The 19541-nt window shown below is 39.5% G+C and overlaps 1 protein-coding gene across 2 annotated transcripts in view; it reads right to left on the reverse strand.

The window, feature by feature from the left end:
* Window positions 1-19541, reverse strand: part of ppm1ba (protein phosphatase, Mg2+/Mn2+ dependent, 1Ba) — a 103918-nt gene that overhangs the window by 51115 nt on the left and 33262 nt on the right. For both annotated transcript variants that reach the window (XM_039738345.1, XM_039738344.1), the window contains exon 2: window positions 15517-15630. The gene's annotated coding sequence lies outside the window, so the exon portion shown is untranslated. The remainder of the gene's footprint in view (window positions 1-15516; window positions 15631-19541) is intronic.

Here is a 19541-nt window from a genome sequence, read left to right on the forward strand (position 1 = left end):
TAAATATGGCCGTTTTTTTCCCCAGTCCTGATCCTGGCAGCAAACCAACATAAAATAGGGTGTCTGTCATAAACGTATATGATCTTGAATGGAGCCTTGGTTATACAAATGTTCTAACAAAGAAACAAAATGTAATGTAAGCAAATCTTTGTGTAGGCAGCAATAGCAATGATAAATATTAAATTAAAAGAAAAAAGCTCTATTACACCATCCATTTTTTTTTATGTAAATGCTGCCGTTATATACAGTTTGATAAAACTCAAATCTGGATTGTACAGTTGTGCTTGAAAGTTTGAACGCTTTAGAATTGTCTATATTTCTGCATAAATATGACCTAAAACATCATCAGATTTTCACTGAAGTCCTAAAAGTAGATAAAGAGAAAGCAGTTAAACAAATGAGACAAAAATATTATACTTGGTCATTTATTTATTAAGGAAAATGATCGAATATTACATATTTGTGAGCGGCAAAAGTATGTGAACCTCATGGATGATCAGTTAGTTTGAAGGTGAAATTCGAGTCAGGTGTTTTCAATCAATGGGATGCCAATCAGGTGTGAGTGGGCACCCTGTGGTATTTAAAGACCAGGATCTATCAAAGTCTGCTCTTCACAACACATGTTTGTGGAAGTGTATCATGGCACGATTAAAGGAGATTTCTGAGGACCTCACAAAAAGAATTGTTGCTGCTCATCAGGCTGGAAAAAGTTACAAAACCATCTCTAAAGAGTTTGGACTCCACCAATCCACAGTCAGACAGACTGTGTACAAATGGAGGAATTTCAAGACCATTGTTACCCTCCCCAGGAGTGGTCGACCAACAAAGATCACTCCAAGAGCAGGGCGTGTGATAGTCGGCGAGGTCACAAAGGACCCCTGGGTAACTTCTAAGCAACTGAAGGCATCTCTCACATTGGCTAATGTTCATGTTCATGAGTCCACCATCAGGAGAACACTGAACAACAATGGTGTGCATGGCAGGGTTGCAAGGAGAAAGCCACTGCTCTCCAAATAAAAACTTTGCTGCTCGTCTGCAGTTTGCTAAAGATCACGTGGACAAACCAGAAGGCTATTGGAAGAATGTTTTGTGGATGGATGAGACCAAAATTCATTTAAACCAAAACCTCTTTGGTTTAAATGAAAAGCGTTATGTTTGGAGAAAGGAAAACACTGCATTCCAGCGTAAGATCCTCATCCCATCTGTGAAACATGGTGGTGGTAGTATCACGGTTTGGGTCTGTTTAGCTGCATCTGGGCCAGGACGGCTTGCCTTCATTGATGGAACAATGAATTCTGAATTATATCAGAGAATTCTAAAGGAAATGTCAGGACATCTGTCCATGAACAATCTGAAGAGAAGGTGGGTCATGCAGCAAGACAAAGACCCTAAGCACACAAGTCGTTCTACCAAAGAATGGTTAAAAAGAATAAAGTTCATGTTTTGGAATGGCCAAGTCAAAGTCCTGACCTTAATCCAATCGAAATGTTGTGGAAGGACCTGAAGTGAGCAGTTCATGTGAGGAAACCCACCAACATCCCAGAGTTGAAGCTGTTCTGTATGGAGGAATGGGCTAAAATTCCTCCAAGCTGGTGTGCAGGAATGAAAAGTTACCAGAAACGTTTAGTTTTAGTTATTGCTACAAAGGGGGGTCACACCAGATACTGAAAGCAAAGGTTTACATACTTTTGCCACTCACAAATATGTAATATTCAATCATTTTTTGAGATACGAGCCGTCATTAAGTAGATTTTTTGCTTCGAGTTACGAGCCAAAATTCGAAATACGAGCCATCAAAGAGCTTGTCGCCACAAATTCCGAGGAACTGATGAAAAAGGAGTTGACGGAACTACAGACGTAGGTTCTGCAGGAGATTGGTATCGCGGAGGAGGTTATCTCTTAAAGTGAGATAAAGGAAGTGTTTGCAATGTGGGAAAATGTTTCCAACTTTATTGAAAAGAAACACCCTGAAAAAGTTGCAACTGATCGCGCACCAGCGCTATTTAATGACACTCGCCTAACTCATTTCAGAAACATTCTTAAAGGGGAGGACTAAACAAAGCTCCTTGGACAGGTTTCTATTGAAACGCCTTGAGAATGAAAGTGATGAAAGCGTGGCAAAAAATTAAAAAATAAATAAATAATAATAATAAAAAAAAAAACAACTAGTGAAGAAAATTAAATTAAGCAAAAGTGAAGTGAAAGAAAAAAACATTACAATATGCTAATCAGCTCCACCAACATCTGTTTATTTCTTTACATTCTCTTTTATGTATGAGGTTTTATTTTGTTTGTATACAATATTTGTTCATTATAAATAAATTTTTCTTATGTTGAAAACATGTAACAAAAAACTGGGGTGGTTTTTTGGGGGCTGGCACAAATTAATCTCATTTCAATTAATTTCAATGGGGAAAACTGATTTGAGATACGAGCATTTTGACTTACGAGCCCAGTCACGGAACGAATTAAACTCGTATCTCAAGGTACCACTGTATAATATTTTGGTCTCATTTGTTTAACTGGTTTCTCTTTATCTACTTTTAGGACTTGAGTGAAAATCTGATGCTGTTTTAGGTCATATTTATGCAGAAATATAGAAAATTCTAAAGGGTTCACAAACTTTCAAGCACAACTGTAGCTGACCCTATCTTTAAGCAGTAGATACAAATAATTCATTTTAAACCAGCCATTTTGCAACACTGTTTTTAGATATGCAGTGTAGTAATTACCAAGAATTTAAGTATTACAGAGCTGTGGTTGCATGAAACAAACAACAAAATACATTTTTTAAAGCCTATTTAAGACATTATTCATTAACCCAGTTGAGTATGGAAAAAAGAAAGCCAATGTCTGGATAACTACAGGTGGTGGGGTTGTCTTGATAGAGAAGGTTGTTTTGAAACACAAATTAAAAAAAAATTACCAGTTATATAAGAAGGGAAGCCATCCAATGAGAAAAACTAGGGTAAACTAGGGGCTTTCGGTTCTAGGGTGTTGTACCGTGTTAGGGGCCGGAGTTGCCTCGAAAGCTTGCATTTAGTAATCTCTTTAGTTAGCCAATAAAAGGGGTCATTTTGCTTGACTTCTCACTAGAGGCTTTCAAAAATCTTTTTAGGAAAAGTTATTTTTCCTTCCTGTAAATGAACACACTTCTTCAAACCAGTGTATTGAAAAGTACTATGCAACAAATGTTTACATATTTAAATTATATTGAAATGTAGTTGCAGCAAAACACTAGTAATTTAGATTTCAAGGTACGTATGAAGAGATAACTTCATCTTTATCTGAACAAAGTACTAGACAGGTTTGGGATGAAACCATTTAGAAATCCCAATACAAGTCACTCCATAGCTGCCCAGCTACATACCAATACGTATTTCTTTAAAGATGGAATGGGACCAAATGTACTCAAGCTGGAGGTGTTGTATCCAAGAACCTATGAACGTGAATCTGATCAAGGCTTCAACGACAGAGAGTATTACAACAGTTAGTGGCAAAGAGGACTGATTGCCAGACATGCACCCCATTTTAATCACATTAGCAGGAGCAGGATGAACACCGCACTGACTGTGTTAAACAAAGACACCAAACCAGTTCATTTCATTTTTCAGGAGATTTGGGGTATGGCTGCTCAACTATCAGGATATGAATTCACAAACAAAAGAGGGATTTTTCCCAGGCAAAAAGTATTTATACAAAATTAAAGAATTACTGGATATGTTCTAGACACAAAATTATTGGTGTGGAGGATCTTTTACTTCAACATTGAACTTGCTACGTCTTTCTCTTGATAATTTTACAGCCAGCCGGACTGTGTTGAGTCTCAGATATTTCAGGGATGTTGGAGCCTTGGGGAAAGTGCAAACTAGTTTGAAGACTTAAAATGTTGACAAAGATATGGAAATGGACAGTCTTTGTCAAACATATTCATATTTGTGTATTTTATGGACATCATTAATGGTGTTTTGTGTAACTTGTTTTATTTGCTTGGCATCCTCAGGTAAGCACGTGGGTGTTTTACTGCATTTTCGGTTATGTTCTTCCTCTAAGAATGTAGGAGGAAGGATGCATTGGGTGTTTCACCCCATCTATCGCTAGAATGTGCCGGGTGTTTAATGTTGCCCTGTCCTACTGCAAATTAAGATAAGGCAGGATATTCTGTTAAAAGTATACAGCAATCTGAACTTGTCAATGCAAAGCACATTATAAAAACTGAAATGAGCTGATAATTACTTCATCAAGTCTCTAAATCACAGAGTATGACCAATCATATGCTAACTATAACACTTACTGATCTGGAAAACAAACCAAAAAAATTCTGTAAATCTTTTTGTACCATAACTGATAGTTGTAAATAAGCATTTCTCTGCAAAGTGGTCAAATGATCAAAATAGTATCCAGTATGGTCAATGGCCATCTTTCAACAGATCGAGGTGGCAAATAGCAGAATTCACTCATGAAAGAGAGTCAAGGAAAACGTTTTGAATAAACATCAAATAAAGGGGGCATTTTGGAGCAGTAAGACCCGGAATCTTTGAGTTAATTAAGTTGGGTTAATGGTGTCCAGTACCTGGTTTCAGACTAAAAAAGCAGCACTTCATCAAAAATGGGTCTGAACACAAAACTACAAAGCCATAACTCGGCTCAAGTTACAGATGATAGGCCTGTGTTAGTCCTACTGGACTGTGACATTGCTCTCCGCTTGTACGCTAGGCCCGACTCATTCTCTGAATGACACTCATTGCGCACATGCTCGGTATTCCAAGCTCAAACCAATAAATGCGGCAGAACGCAATGTTCTTTTAGGGAAATCACAGGCAGATTTGCACATGAATCAGAACTGCCACACAATTTGACAACACCATCTGTAGACACTGGCATGTCTGGAACGACACCATCTTGCCAGCTTACTTTCAATTAGGGCTGCTGACCATGGAAACCCAACCCCTCGTGTTACAGTAGTTTCTCTGCAATTCCAGAAATGAATGACTCTTCTAAATGCCTAACACAACTGTTAGAACTGACAGGTTTCAACACAAACAAATGTTTGCTGACAGATTCTCTGAACGTTTCACCCAGTAATTATAAAGTCAATCAGCACTGTGCAAATGTGGGAGGCTTCATTGGGCAAACAAAAGCCTAAAAAGTCTCAACTGGAATCTCAGCTTAGCAACCAACATCCTGACTATATTCCTAAGCAAAATTATCATAGTTTTATTTATTTACACAAAGAATTATCTAGGACAGGAATGGTAAACATAAATGAAATGAAAATAAACATAGAAGTAAGTAATGTGAAAAACATAAAGCAAGCATTTTTTCCCCCCATAAGTTGCTTGAAATTGGTGTTTTCACTATAGCAGGTTCACTGGCATCAACTGCTGTAGGGAAAAAGAAAAAGACAAAAAAACAAACAAAAGCCCTCAGAACAGAGTCAAACCTGATAGGAAGCAACAAGGAATTTTATTTCATGACATCTGCTCCTTGATAATTTTACTCTTACAATTTCTGCTCTTATTTCTATACACACAGCAATTCTCCAAATAAAATGTTGTCCTACTGGAATAAGATGTTAATCTCCCACTCCTATTCAGATGACATAACTATCAAACCATGAAGCCAGGCATTGACCACAGTGCATGAAAGAACTCCTGTAGATTATTAAAATGTCTTGCACATGGTTGGTCTGGGATTCTCCGGGGAGAACTTCAAACCCGTCCACCAGAGGAGAACAAAAGTGAAGACCTACAAACACATTACCTTTCCGAAACATTTAGTGGTGTCTTTTTACCAAAAAAGTAAAGTAAAAAAAAAAAAAAAAAAGAGGGTTGTTCTAGCAACGCATGGAAGTAAACAGACCGAGCTACCTGGATGTTGTGATGCAGTGCATGTGGAAAAGGAGCACACCAGAGAGAACGCCCAAATAAAGATATTTGAAAATTAAATAAATACGGTAGTTCATGATTGTTATAGCTCTCTATTATAAAAAAAAAAAAAAATCCTGGGAGGGAGACTAGGGAGACGAGACGTGATCTTCTCGCAAGACAATTTGACGTCCCGCGAGACAAGGCAGTGAGACAACATTTAGAACAAGTTCATGGACAGCCAACAACCAAGCAGTTGTTGGAATGCTTTTGGCATTATTATTAATTATATTTGAATACTAACCCTCACCTATTCTGTTTCTTTTCTCGGTACCCAAATGTGGCAATTGGTGCCACGGCCCACTTGCCAAGTTGTTTGCCTGCCTATGGTAAAGTCATCCCTGATGGAGGATCACAGGAATCATGGGAAAGAGGGGTCCATTCATCGGAGCAACGTTTCAGCCGTGGCATGGCCAAATGGGGAGGCAGCTAGATGGATGAGGTCTCCAGGACTCTAAAAATATCCAAACCTAATTATGTCATATCATCTACTGTTAAACCGTACTTCTAAAATTTTTATTATTATGCTGTATTAAGGAATTGTTCTGTTCTGTGTATTGTATTGTATTGACCCCCTACTTTTTTTTTTTTTTTTTGGACACATCATGTGCTCCCAGCTCTTAAAACAACGACAAGCAACAAGCAGAACACACAGCTTGCCAGCAGCAGAAAGCCAGCAGATGATCCGAACACTTCTCCTTAGCGTGCGTTCAGCCCCCCACCCCCTTTCACAACGCGAGCGGCAGTGATGCCAAGTGGCAAAAGGACAGCTGCTGTTACAGGTGTTGAAATGATCGACACAAAGTGCGACAAGCAGAAAACGCAGTTTGCCAGCAGCAACGAGGCAGCAGATGATCCGACTGCAACTCCTTAGCGTGCGTTCAGCCATTTTCACAACGTGAGCAGCGGAGACACGAAGTGGCAAAAGGACAGCTGCTGTACAGGCTTTTAAATAATCGACATGCAGCGTGACAAAAAGAACACGCAGCTCGCCAGAAGCAGCAGCAGAAAGACAGCAGATGATCCGACGGCATCACCTTAGTGTGCGTTCAGCAGAGCTAGTGTGCAGAGCCCCCTAGTTAATTAAAACCATTCACAAATAAGATATTTATTCCAGTACATGCCGAGCGGAATCATTCACCGACACTCTAACCTTGTGTTCTTTCTAGGATGGCACTCTGGTACCTACGACAGTGTTTCACATGGGTTCAGACAGGCAGCCAACCAACAGATCTCTTCTGTTCTTCTTTGGGTGAGCAAAGTGAGCAGGGGGGGGGCACAGCCCCCCCAAGTCTTTCTTTATTAATTCTATGCTGCAGTCACCATCTAGAAAGTAGGGTCTGCATTAGGTCTCCCCTTCAAAAAAGCAAGCCACACTCAAAATCAGCACTCAGTTCAAAAGAGGCAAGTGCTCAGTAAAACTATATAATTGAAGACAACCACTATGGATTTTATCTTGGAGAAAATTTGAAGTTAAATGACTGAACTTGGGAGTTTGGGGCAGTACCTTTGTTATGATGAGGTCTGGCTCAAACACGGTTTGCTCCGCAAGAATCTGGCCCAGACGAAATCCATCTCATGACCCTTGCGCCACAGACCAAGCTTCATAATGCACTGCTACGTTCAACATCACCAATGTAAAATGAAATGGAAATATTTCCAATCTTAAATCCATTTTATAGACAATGACAACAGCAGCAGTTCTTAGCATATATCAAGCAGTGTGCGAGTGTCAAGTTATTATACACTAACACTTATGAGGGCGCAGCTTGAAATAATTGACCAAGGGGTCTGTCAAACAAACTTTCATGTATAGCCCATCTACAAGGAGCAGTGAACCACAACTCTGGAAGAATACATTTTAATAGAACATCTTAGTAATGCACCAAACAGAACTAAATTTCACCACAGGACTTCACCCACATCCCTTTAAATCAGGTGTGGCATTTCACTGCTTGAACTTAAAGGGTTCTTCTCCCAACTCCACCAAAACAACTGTCTTAGTATGAGATGTGCTTGCAGTCTACAGCTAATCGACGGTAGACCTGGACTTGTCACATTTGCATCGGTCTGGGCAAGTGTTTACATTTACTACTATGCACACATTATCTCGCATGCCAAAGAAACAACATAAGGCTAAAAATAAAGACAACAAGCTTGTGTTGCCGGGATACCCCAAGTGCCTTCATCTTAACAGGTTTACTTAAAAAAAAAGTCTGTGCCCAGTTGGCAGCTTATACAGTTTATCTTAGCTGCACTGCTTTATTTAGATAGCCTCCACTTTCTACACTCTTGACCAACAAAATCTTACAAATCAGAGCCCACTGTTTGCCAGCTCAATTAAGCCTTCGGTACAGTTCTCACAGTTAATACAGAGGTGATTATTCTAAAGAATTAAAAAGATGAAAGCAGCTTATGCCAACATCATCTTGTCATTTTCATTCAGCATTCACCAATGAAAGCTGTAATATATAAAATAACCATTACAAAGCCTTTTTAATATTTACCAGTATCATTAAATTTTAAATTGATATGGAAAACAAATCTTATTTCCGTTGCAAATTTTTGTTTAATGAATCCCGACCTTAATTGTAAATTTGCATCTGCATACTGGTCAAGGACTGCTTAATTTTCATTTTCTCAGCATTATGTTCATTCTATTCGGTATCCTTTGATTGAAGCACATTGGGTAAAGTGATGTGTACTTTTACCTCAGGTTTCTTTGATGCACACTATGACGTTTTAAACAAATTAACAAAAAAAAAACTAATACCCTGATTTGTTCTAAATTATTGTATGTAAAAAGTTATATTTCTATAAGTTGCTTGATTATTATATCACCATTTCCTTCTAACCACTCCAGGAAAGCGGCAACTTGTGCAGCTCTTTACACGTTCCTTTAAACCTCGATAACACAGCCACACTTTTACCCATCATACATGCACACACAGCAACACAATAACACGTCTTAACCACTATACATTTTTTTTTTTTTTTTTAATTACTCTTCTGTACCCAAAGTTTGGTTATGCTTGGTTCCGAAACGGATACTCCGGTTTCCTCCCACAGTCCAAAGACATGCAGGTTAGGTGCATTGGCGATTCTAAATTGTCCCTAGTCTATGTGTGTGTGTGTGTGTGTGTGTGCACCCTGCGGTGGGCTGGCGCCGTGCCCGGGGTTTGTTTCCTGCCTTGCGCCCTGTGTTGGCTGGGATTGGCTCCAGCAGACCCCTTGTCCCTGTAGTTAGGATATAGCGGGTTGGGTAATGGATGGATGGATGGATGGATGCTTGGTTCCTAAACCCATGGTGCCCATGTTCTGTTATTGTTATAAAGAAATAACACGAGATATGCATTTCTTCTCAGTTTGCACTGCCTTCTGGAAGCGCAGAATCCAAGGCTACCATCTGTGAAACTGCATTTTCAAGTGATGCTTGTCACATTCATCTAAAATCTGCAGTTTTCATACGTCCGTTAAGAGGAAAGTCCGCCTGTCATAACCAGTACATCCTCTGTGTGCAGTCTCAAAAAGGGAGCATACAGAGAATCGCAAGGTTCCCCACCTCTCATTGGCTAGTTAATATTAAAATCTGTATGCATTTAACATTTAAGTGAAATGTCTAAAATAAAAAATGTTGCACAATAGTAACCTGGACCTGGCAAATCAATTTAGGTGCCAAAAATCTGAAAATAAACAGCACAATAATTGCATTCATGCCAGGTGTAGCAGAACGTAAATAGAATTTTAACATGCACATTTGAACCTTCAGTACTTCCTAACTTAAAAGCACTTAGTGGTAGACCAATTGTTTGTATTAATGCATTCGATTTAAAGTAAGTCAAGTTGGGGGGCCTGCACTGGTACAGTGCGTTGCCGCACCCACCACATGACGAAATAACTCGGGATCCTGGTTGGCAACCCCCCAGGCAGACACGCGGTCAAGTCCCACCCCCTGGAAATGACCCTCTATCTGCCGCAGCCAGGTATTACATCATGGGCATCCCCTTGGCCTGGTCCAGCCAAATGGGTCCCCAAAAATGAGGATCTTACGAGACGGATCACATGGCCGTAGTGCTGTAACTGACGCTCCCTCACAATGCAGGTCATGTGCCTCATTCAGGACTTCATGAGCAACACAAAGTCAAACCAACGGTACCCACGGAAGAGACATAGTACCGATGGAGTCCAGTCTTCGTCTCAGGTCACTGGACAGCGTCCATGTCTCTCAGCAGCAAGACAGGAAGCACCAGGACTCTAAAGACTTTGTCCTTTTGCAGATATCGGGAGCGCCACACACCCCTTTCAGGCAACCTCATGATCCCCCCCATGCTCTCCCAATCTAATGACTTCATATAAAGTCAGATTTAAAGTAAGATGGTTCTGAAATACTGTATAACACAAAAACTGTCAAAATAAGCAAATCTAAAAACAATTCAATTAGAAACACGCAAAAAAAAAAAAACAAGACAGCAAATACAAAAAGAGAAGCAAAAGAAAATAAAATGAGAATACCACTAATAAAAACAGGCAAAAAAATGCAAAACACAAAAATACTACATAAAATACACTACAGCGCACAAATACTACAAGGAAGCAAGAACTAGGCAGAATTAAATCATTGTCCTGATGCTTGATATATTTTTGCTTTGCAACATTGCTATCATTAATCAAGTGTTTGTTTAAGGCAAAAGCATTTTACAGGAGTGATGAAAAGTTCCATCCTTCCAGGTTTATAAACCCACTTATCAATTTTTGGCTGACGGGGAGATACTGACACAGCTGGTTTCAACAGAAGGCCAGTCAAAAGCAGGATTTTTTTTTTTTTTTTATTTTTATTTAGATTTTCGCTTCCCGGGTCCGCCCTGCGTGGAGTTTGCATGTTCTCCCCGTGTCTGCGTGGGTGTTCTCCGGGCACTCCGGTTTCCTCCCACAATCCCAAGACATGCAGGTTAGGTGGATTGGCGATTCTAAATTGGCCCTAGTGTGTGCTTGGTGTGTGGGTTTGTGTGTGTCCTACGGTGGGTTGGCACCCTGCCCAGGATTGGTTCCTGCCTTGTGCCCTGTGTTGGCTGGGATTGGCTCCAGCAGACCCCCCGTGACCCTGTATTCGGATTCAGCGGGTTAGAAAATGGATGGATGGATAGATTTTTAATCTTTTATACTTTTTTGCATACCCAACTTACTTTCCAGAGACATACAGAGTTTTGGAGTCAGAGTGCAAGGTCAGGTATTTGTACGGTGCCCCCTGGAGCAATTGCAGGTTTCGGTCCTTGCTCAAAGGGCCCAATGGATCAGCATTCCTTCTGTCATTGCCAGGATTCAAACTGGCAACCTTCGAGTTGCCAGCCTTGACTCTTAAGCCAGAGAGCCATCATGCTGCCCTAGGCCTAGAAGTACAGTTCTTCCACTTTAAAATGGCCCACTTACATTTATCAAAAACCTGCTTGGAGTTTGCTTTCAAATGTCATGGTATGTCATTTAAAAAAACTGTTACGTTTAAAAACTGTTAAGTTTAAAAATGAAAGACAAGAAATAATGTAAAAATGTCAATATTCATTTCATTTAATTTTCTGTAGTGTCTACTTTCATGTGATAAAGCTCAGAAATTTCCTGTTCCAATTCAAAACAATACATTAGTTAAAATAAGGATATATGGAGTGAAGACTTGAGGCATGATTTTTTTTGTCTTTAAGCATTCATTTATTATAACATTTTAAATTATTTTAGCCAGTGTTGCTTAGGTTTTTCTAAACTCAAATTATCTGACCCCAACTTTAAAGACTATCAAACTCAAAATCATTTCAGTTCTTTGGCACGAGGCCCTGCAATGCAAACAAAGCACACGAGTCAGATCAAGGATCACATTCTATGTAGAAGATAACCTTGCAAACCTGCATCAACTTGGGCAGCAAATGAGCAATCATTAGAATTCCTGCTAAGTAAAAACCAAGAGTGTTTTAGCACGGACACATATGCCAACCACCAGGCACAGAGCTGGAGGGGTGATGGGTTAATGATAGTTTTGGAATGACAAAATCAAAAACAACCTGAGTGAGATGCTAAGAGAGCTAACTATTCAGAAAGCTATGCATAAATAAATGCGTACCAAATGCGAGTAAATGAAGTGAGACACAATTCCAGATTAAAAGATGCAGTAAACTGTTAAATGAAGATGTAATGATAAGATGTAATAAACACATAAAAATATTTGTTCTATGTATTGCTTCCAAATGTGGTACCACAAGCTACTGACTGATGGCGTGAACTTGCTTCTCCCAAGAATTTATTTTATGTTGAATAAATATGATAAAATAAAATCTGGTGTGTACTGTTAGTCACTTATGGCGCTTTTCCACTGCATAGTACGGCACAGCACGGTTCAGTACAGCTCACCTTGGTTCGGCTCAGTTCGGCTCGGTTTGCGTTTCCACTGCAGTTTAGTACCGCTTTAGAGTGGGCGGGATCATTCACGTGTTGTTATAGTTGCGCCACCTCTACTGCTCGCTCTTCATTTTTTTTAACTTGTTCCTACACTGTTTGTAAGTCCGATGGTAGCCGTGTGCGCCCAAGAGCTTAGCGACCTCCTGAAAAATGTTTTCATTCTGCGTCGCCCCATCCAACTCTCGCTGGATCCGCTCCTCGGCTACCAACGAGAGGAACGTCTGTACTTCCTCAATAGACCATGAAACAGCCGCTTTTGGTTAAAACAAAATGGTGCGTCCGAACCTTCGCTGGCTGTGCTAAAAATCTAGCGGGTCTGTTGGGTCTCGTGTCGCAAGTTCAGTGACGCAGTAATGACGATTTTCTCCGGCCAATCAGTGACCAGCAGAGTTTACACGCCACGCTTTTGGTAACGGTTCAGCGCTTGGAACCTCGGCTGAGGTGGTACTAAAAAAAGGACCAGGTACTGTTCCCAGTGGAAAACCCCCCAAAAGTGAGCTGAACTGAACCGTGTCGTGCCGTACTATGCAGTGGAAAAGCGCCTTTAGACTGAAATTTATCTGATGTGGCAACTGGGTAATAAGAAACATGGAAATCCATGTCATTTTCCCCAGATTATAATTACTATAATCTATAAGACACCAAAACCCAAAGTTACTTTTTCCACTGTGATATTTAACTTGCCAAATACTTCATCATCTTATAAAGTACCCACAATTAAAAAATTACTACAGGAAAATCTATATCTATATACAGTATCTTTCTATCTATATAGTGTGGCAGGCGGCCGGGTCCCATGCCCGGCTGGGATGCCCCTTCTACTTGTATTTCGGGGGAGCAACCATGGGTCTCTCAGTACCTCCCCCACAGGACGCTTGGTGGCAGCCTCCTTGGCTGACGATGGTGTCTCAGTTTCCTGCAGGGTTCCATGGGAGATGGAGTTCTCCACAGTCCTTTTGGGATCTGGGGTGGCCGCCAGGGGGTGCTGCATGGATCCAGGAGCCAACCTGGACAACTACTTTACAGTCCCGGCCGGAAGTGCAATCAGGAACAGGTGCTCAAGCACCTGAAGCACTTCTGGGTGGGCTATAAAAAAGGACCGGCAACCACCACTTAGGGCCAGAATCGGGAGGAAGAGGACAAGGTTGCCAGGGAGGAGTGGTGGTGCCAGAAGAAAGGGTTGTGTTTTGTGTTTGGAGTGCTTTTGGGACGGTGTTGTGGCTGGTGGGGTTCACGGGGAAGATGTGCCCTCCAGCTGAAGAAAAATAAAGTCTTTTAGTGTTTTTACACGTTCCTCAGTGCGAGTCTGTGCCGGGTCGGGCGCTATACAGTGTCCAATTCACAATAGATATATCAAAGTTGGTCATCTAATTACTCACTAAAAGAGTTGGCGTAATAGGGGTATAATTTTAAGAGTACAGTGGAACCTCGGTTCACGACCATAATTCGTTCCAAAACTCTGGTCGTAAACCGAAGTAATGTCCCCCATAGGATTGTATGTAAATATAATTAATCCATTCCAGACTGTACAAACTGTATGTAAATATATTTTTTAAAGATTTTAAAGCACGCATATAGTTAATTATACCATAGAATGCACAGTGTAATAGTAAACTAAATGTAAAAACAGAGAAAACCTTGAACAACAAGGAAAACTAACACTACAAGAGTTCGCACTGTAGCGCTACGAACCGCTTACTAAAAACACTTTTTTTTTTTAATGAGTTTTAAGGACAGGGAAATAATGAACATTTCTCTCACACGTGCGTGCGTGCGTGTCTGTCTGTCTCTCCCTCTCTCGCTGCACAGGGAGAGACTGAACACGTGCGGAAATCATCTGCGTGCACAAACCGAAAGAGAAACTGGCTTGTTCGTATACGGAGTCTGTGGTCATGAACAGATACAAAAGTTTGATGAACTTTTTGGTCGTAAACCGATTTGTACGTGTTCCGAGACGTTCGTGAACCGAGGTTTCACTGTATTAGGATGATACAGGAGAAAGTAGAGTGAAATGACACCTTTTACTGGCTAACTAAATAGATTTGTGTAATGGAAGGATTTTTCTAAAGAGAGGGGGGGATCAAGAGAGCAGATGGGCGTTGGTCGCTCAGCGCGGAACCCAGCTGCATTACTAATGTTTTGGGAGAAACAGCCGAGAATGTTCTAAAGATACAGCCAAGGTTATGCTAACTTGTTTTTCACTTCGAGGCTTCACTACGCAATTCTTATTTTTGTGTGCCTTTTGGTACCAGACGCCGTCTCCGTCAGGATAAAGGGGCATGCTGACTTGTTTTTCACTTCGAGGGCTTTACTGTACACAGCTCTTATTTTTGTGTGCCTTTTGGTACCAGGTGTCGTCATCATCAGGACCAAGTGCAAAACAACACCGCGTCCCGTGGAAAGGTGTGTGTGCTGAAACTAATCACTTCTGTATACACTGCTTGCACGTAAGCCGCTTTGGGCAAGGACGCTCAATTAGTATATAAGGGAAGGCTTCGCCCTCAGTTTCTTCGGAGGCTCAACCGTGGGGACTGCGCGCACCGCCTGGTATTTAAAAAAGGCAAATGAGTTGGTCCTCTGACAAGACTGACAAGCGGGCCCCCTCAGTCTACTGGTCTGGGATGATGGCTCTGGGTCTTTTAATATGTCTGTAAGTGTTGTTTTGTATGTCTGCATTATATGTGTTTGATTATTATAGTTGATTAAGTAAATAAAATAGAAGTATTGGACCTCTTCTCTCTGATTCTTTGCCTACTTATGTTCTAATCCCTTGAACCATTTTCCCAAATCAAAACAATTTGAAAGCTTGCATTTGTGGTTACACCTTGCCTGATGAAGGGGCCTTAGCTGCCACGAAAGCTTGCATTTGTAATCCGTTTAGTTCGTCGATAAAAGGTGTCATTTCACCCTACTTCCTCCTGTATCAATCTATGACTAACACGGTACAACACTCTACTGCTAAGAGTATTAGAAGGCAGACAACCAGCACCAGCACACACTAAACTGTGTCCCACGTTACAAAAAAATCTATTTACCGCTTCCTACAGCAAAATGCAATGCAACAAAAACACAAGGTAGAATGCATTTTTTTGCCATATGCCAACTCTCAATGAGATGCCAAAGTAAAGTGCATGTCTAAGCCACTCACAGGTTTAGAGACAAAGGAGGCAATTCCAGGCAATTAAGCTTCAGTCAATCCAAGAGGAATTTCTTCAGCGCTAACTTCCACATAAAGCAATTTTCTCAGGGGCCTTTACAGCATCTGCATGAAGGAGTACAAATAAATAGATAAGTAAACAAACAAACAAACAAACAAAGAGATCACAAGGTAAAGCTTTCTATAGGCTAGATTTCAACAGTCAACACACACAGGCAAAATTATAGATGGGTAAACCTGTTACAAAAGTTAACCATAGTTTTTATAAATAAATATTTAGTGCCTAAAACTAGTATGCAAATCGAAAAAAATTACAATTCATCTAACACCATTACTGACGATGTACTTTCCTTTAAATTTAATATTACTGTTCATTGGGCATTTTCATACTGTCAATGAAAAGAGCTTAGGCCATGTAGAAGATTTATAGTTCATTGCACCCTAGTACATCTCATGCACTACATACACCATGAACAAAATCACTGTCCTTTCATTTTCATCTTCATCTCTTAAAAAGGCTCCTAGATAATACACCAATTTCAAAAGAAGCTATTGCATTTTTAAACACGTTCAGTTTTCAAGTACACAGCACAGAAAGGGAGAGCCGTTAAGTTGTGTGTGCAAAACAAGTCACCGTTACTCGTACAGAAACCACATTTGAAGGTTCAGTGAAGCAGAAATGTTGAACATACCAATGAAAACTATAAGCAATAAAAGATGTATCAGAAAACAATTTGTCAGGAAAACGACCTGTACGTTAAATTCCATACAAGCCACTAAAGCAACCACTTGGCAAAGCATCATAAACCCACTGTTGATACTGGAATACAAGTCGCCTTTGATTGCAGGGCAATGCCTGCGCACTTTTGCTTTTTTCAAATCGGTCTCCAGTTTTTCTCAAGTTTTATAAGTTTCCATCATGTTAGTAATATCCATGTAAAATGTGTTCCCGTGGTAACTAAACCTTTAAACCAAGTTCCATCACAGCAAACACCTAACAGTACTTGCTTCAAAGTAAAATGATCCTCAATAAAGATTTCGGAATTTAGTTGATTTAATTTATTACGTAACCAAGCCGAAACAAAAATGTAAAATGGTAAGGAACGGAAGAATATTTTCTTTAACTGCAGCAGGTTAAAAAATAAATAAATAAATAAATAAATAAACTCACACAATTTCAACTTGTGTTCTTTAAACTCTGAACAGTAGCAAAAAAGCTACTCCAATAATACATTGTATGACAACTAAAATGTGACTTTACTGCTTCTTGAATTTATAATGAAAGCTGATCACTATCATAATCTAATATACTGTTCATCCCAAAACATGGTTACACATAGCAAGGAATGTTGAAGACTTTATAAAGACAGAAAATATCTTTACTAGTTTGTGATGGACAGGCACCCCCTTCATTGTTGGCCTATAGCTTGCAATAACTAATGCTGCCGGGACAGACTGAATTCCATGACACTAAATTACACAGAGAAGGTTTAAAAATAGATAGTTGGAAGGAGATTTTCCAGTTTAGACTGTAATTGTTTCAATTTACCAAACCACCAACCTCCTTTTTTATATTTATTAGGGAGAGACAGACAGACAGAATTTTATTCAATCTAGCCATCTATTTTAGAAATAGTGCATACACTGGAAACCAACATAATAAATAATTATAGTGGTAATGGGCTCAGCTCAAGAAGTATGTGCCAGCAGGTCTGTCAATTTCTGTCTTTGGCAAGTGATCAGAAGTATTATTGGATTAATAAAAAAAAAAAAAAGAAAGAATGATATGCAACTTTCTTTTAAAATGTCAGTTAAAATAGACAAAAAAAATGATCTAATAAAAACATCAGAAAATAAAGAGGCACATGACCCTGTCATTAATGGCAGTATGTACATGCCAGAATTGTTTGTTTATTCCTTTCCTCCATTCAGAAACATGTCTCTCACAGATGTATGAAGTTTTCAATTGCCACTGCATAAGCAACTATTCTTAAGACTAGATCGCTAACCCTTTTGTGGTTTGTGCTTTTCATAATGTACACCGTACCTCATAGCTGCCGGTACCATACTTAAACAGCTTCCAAATACTTGACCCTTTCCTTAGTCGATTCATTTTTCCTAATATACAATGCATGTGAAGCCCACCCTATCTTCCAAAAAGATTTATAATCAACCTGTAATAAGATGCTTTCACATCTTTACTTAAGTGTAATTAAGCATCAAGCTCCATCCTGTCAAAACCACCTTTTGAACTACAGTGAGATTCTAAGGATTAATAGCATTACTAATTTGCTGCACAAGGAGATATAATTCAAAATCACATGATAACTTTAAAATCCCGCAATAACTGAAAGATTATAAAACACATAAGTTCTATGGTATCTTAGGTGCAGTCAAGTTAAGGGAAATGCTGCCATAAGGCAGTGCAATTGCAATTGTTTTTTCAGAAAGATTGATAATGCTTTTGTAACCATTTAAGGACCGAGACAAAAATGGTACAAACAACTATGAAAGCAACACAAAAAAGCTATTCAGGCACCTCAGCAAGTAAGACTTGACAGGGAGGTATATAATTCAAAGTAACATGAATTAAGGTATATAAAATGTCCAAAATTCTGCAGAAAACCTCTTGGTCTTCTTTTTAATGGTCTGTTTCTGACCACAAAAGTACTATGGGCAGAATGGCTTTATGGGCCTCCTTCCAAATGTTCCTGTTGAGCAAAATGTGCAGCAGGTTTTCAGCTCCTGATATATGCTGTGTGACATCCACAAAAGTGATGTGTAAATGGCTACTTACACCTTTAGTTATGTCCTTACATACTTACGAGCACACATGCACGTCTTTGGCCTATCAGTTTATGCTATCCTGTTCTAAACTGCACTGCCAGCCATCAAAACACTATTGTTTCCATCAAAGATTTAAATATGAATAATGCCATTCCACATAAAAAAAGGGAAAATCGCCACTAAACCTGTAGAAACACACAAAATGTTTATACGCTCGACTCAATTGCATTATTTGTTATCCAAAAAAAGCTTTATTGATAAGTCACTTTTTACTGAATAAACAATAGGATTGTGTGTAGTAGTTTAAAGTTATTTTGTCTATATAAGCTTCTCAGAAATGTCTATATCACATACCAAGAAAGAAATCAATTGTACCAAATGCTTTAAACTAACCAAGACAGATATGCCTTAAATCAAATTTTGATCATAAAAAAAAAAAAAAATCACACATTTGGCTCCATATTTCCTATACCTGGCAGTAAATAAAAGGGATGGCTATTTCACACATATAATCACTAACCCAGCACAGCCTTTTTTGGGTTACTTTAAATGTGCAGAGTACTAAAAATGTTGTGCAGATGTATTGACAGTTACAGTATAATATACTAGCAAAATACCCACACTTTGCAGTGAAGTAGTGTGTTAAAGAAGTTATGACAAAGAAAAGGAAACATTTTAAAAACAACGTAACATGATTGTCAATGTAATTGTTTTGTGACTGTTATGAGTGTTGCTGTCATCAAGGATATGATTATCATTATTTCTTTCAATCAGGTTCGTATTTGTAGGATGTGTTGTGTTCAAGTTACATTCCGCGTTTGTCTAGTCTATCCCTGACCATCTCATCTTCGTTGTCTACCATTGTAAAGATAACAGGTTTCATTCATCGAAGTGATCACTACCCAAATCGGTACTCGTGAATCCAAGATGTTCAACAGGCATTCCCGGTATTAAGTTGTGGATTTGCCTGCGAATATTTAGCGGCAACGTGTCTATGAACGTAAAAACGTTTCTCTCGCACTTTTGCTGAGTTTGTGCCAAACACTAGTCTATCCCTGACCGTCTCATCTTCGTTTGCATAAGCACAGTCCTTCACCAGCAATTTTAACTCCGCTACAAAGTGATCAAAAGTCTCGTTTATACCCTGCGTCTTCTCATTAAACTTGTATCTCGCGAATATGGTATGCGTCGTGGGCATGACAAACGCCAGCGACAGCGTGTTTACATCG

This window comes from Polypterus senegalus, chromosome 16 (genome assembly GCF_016835505.1).
Source record: "Polypterus senegalus isolate Bchr_013 chromosome 16, ASM1683550v1, whole genome shotgun sequence".
Lineage (NCBI taxonomy): Eukaryota > Metazoa > Chordata > Cladistia > Polypteriformes > Polypteridae > Polypterus > Polypterus senegalus.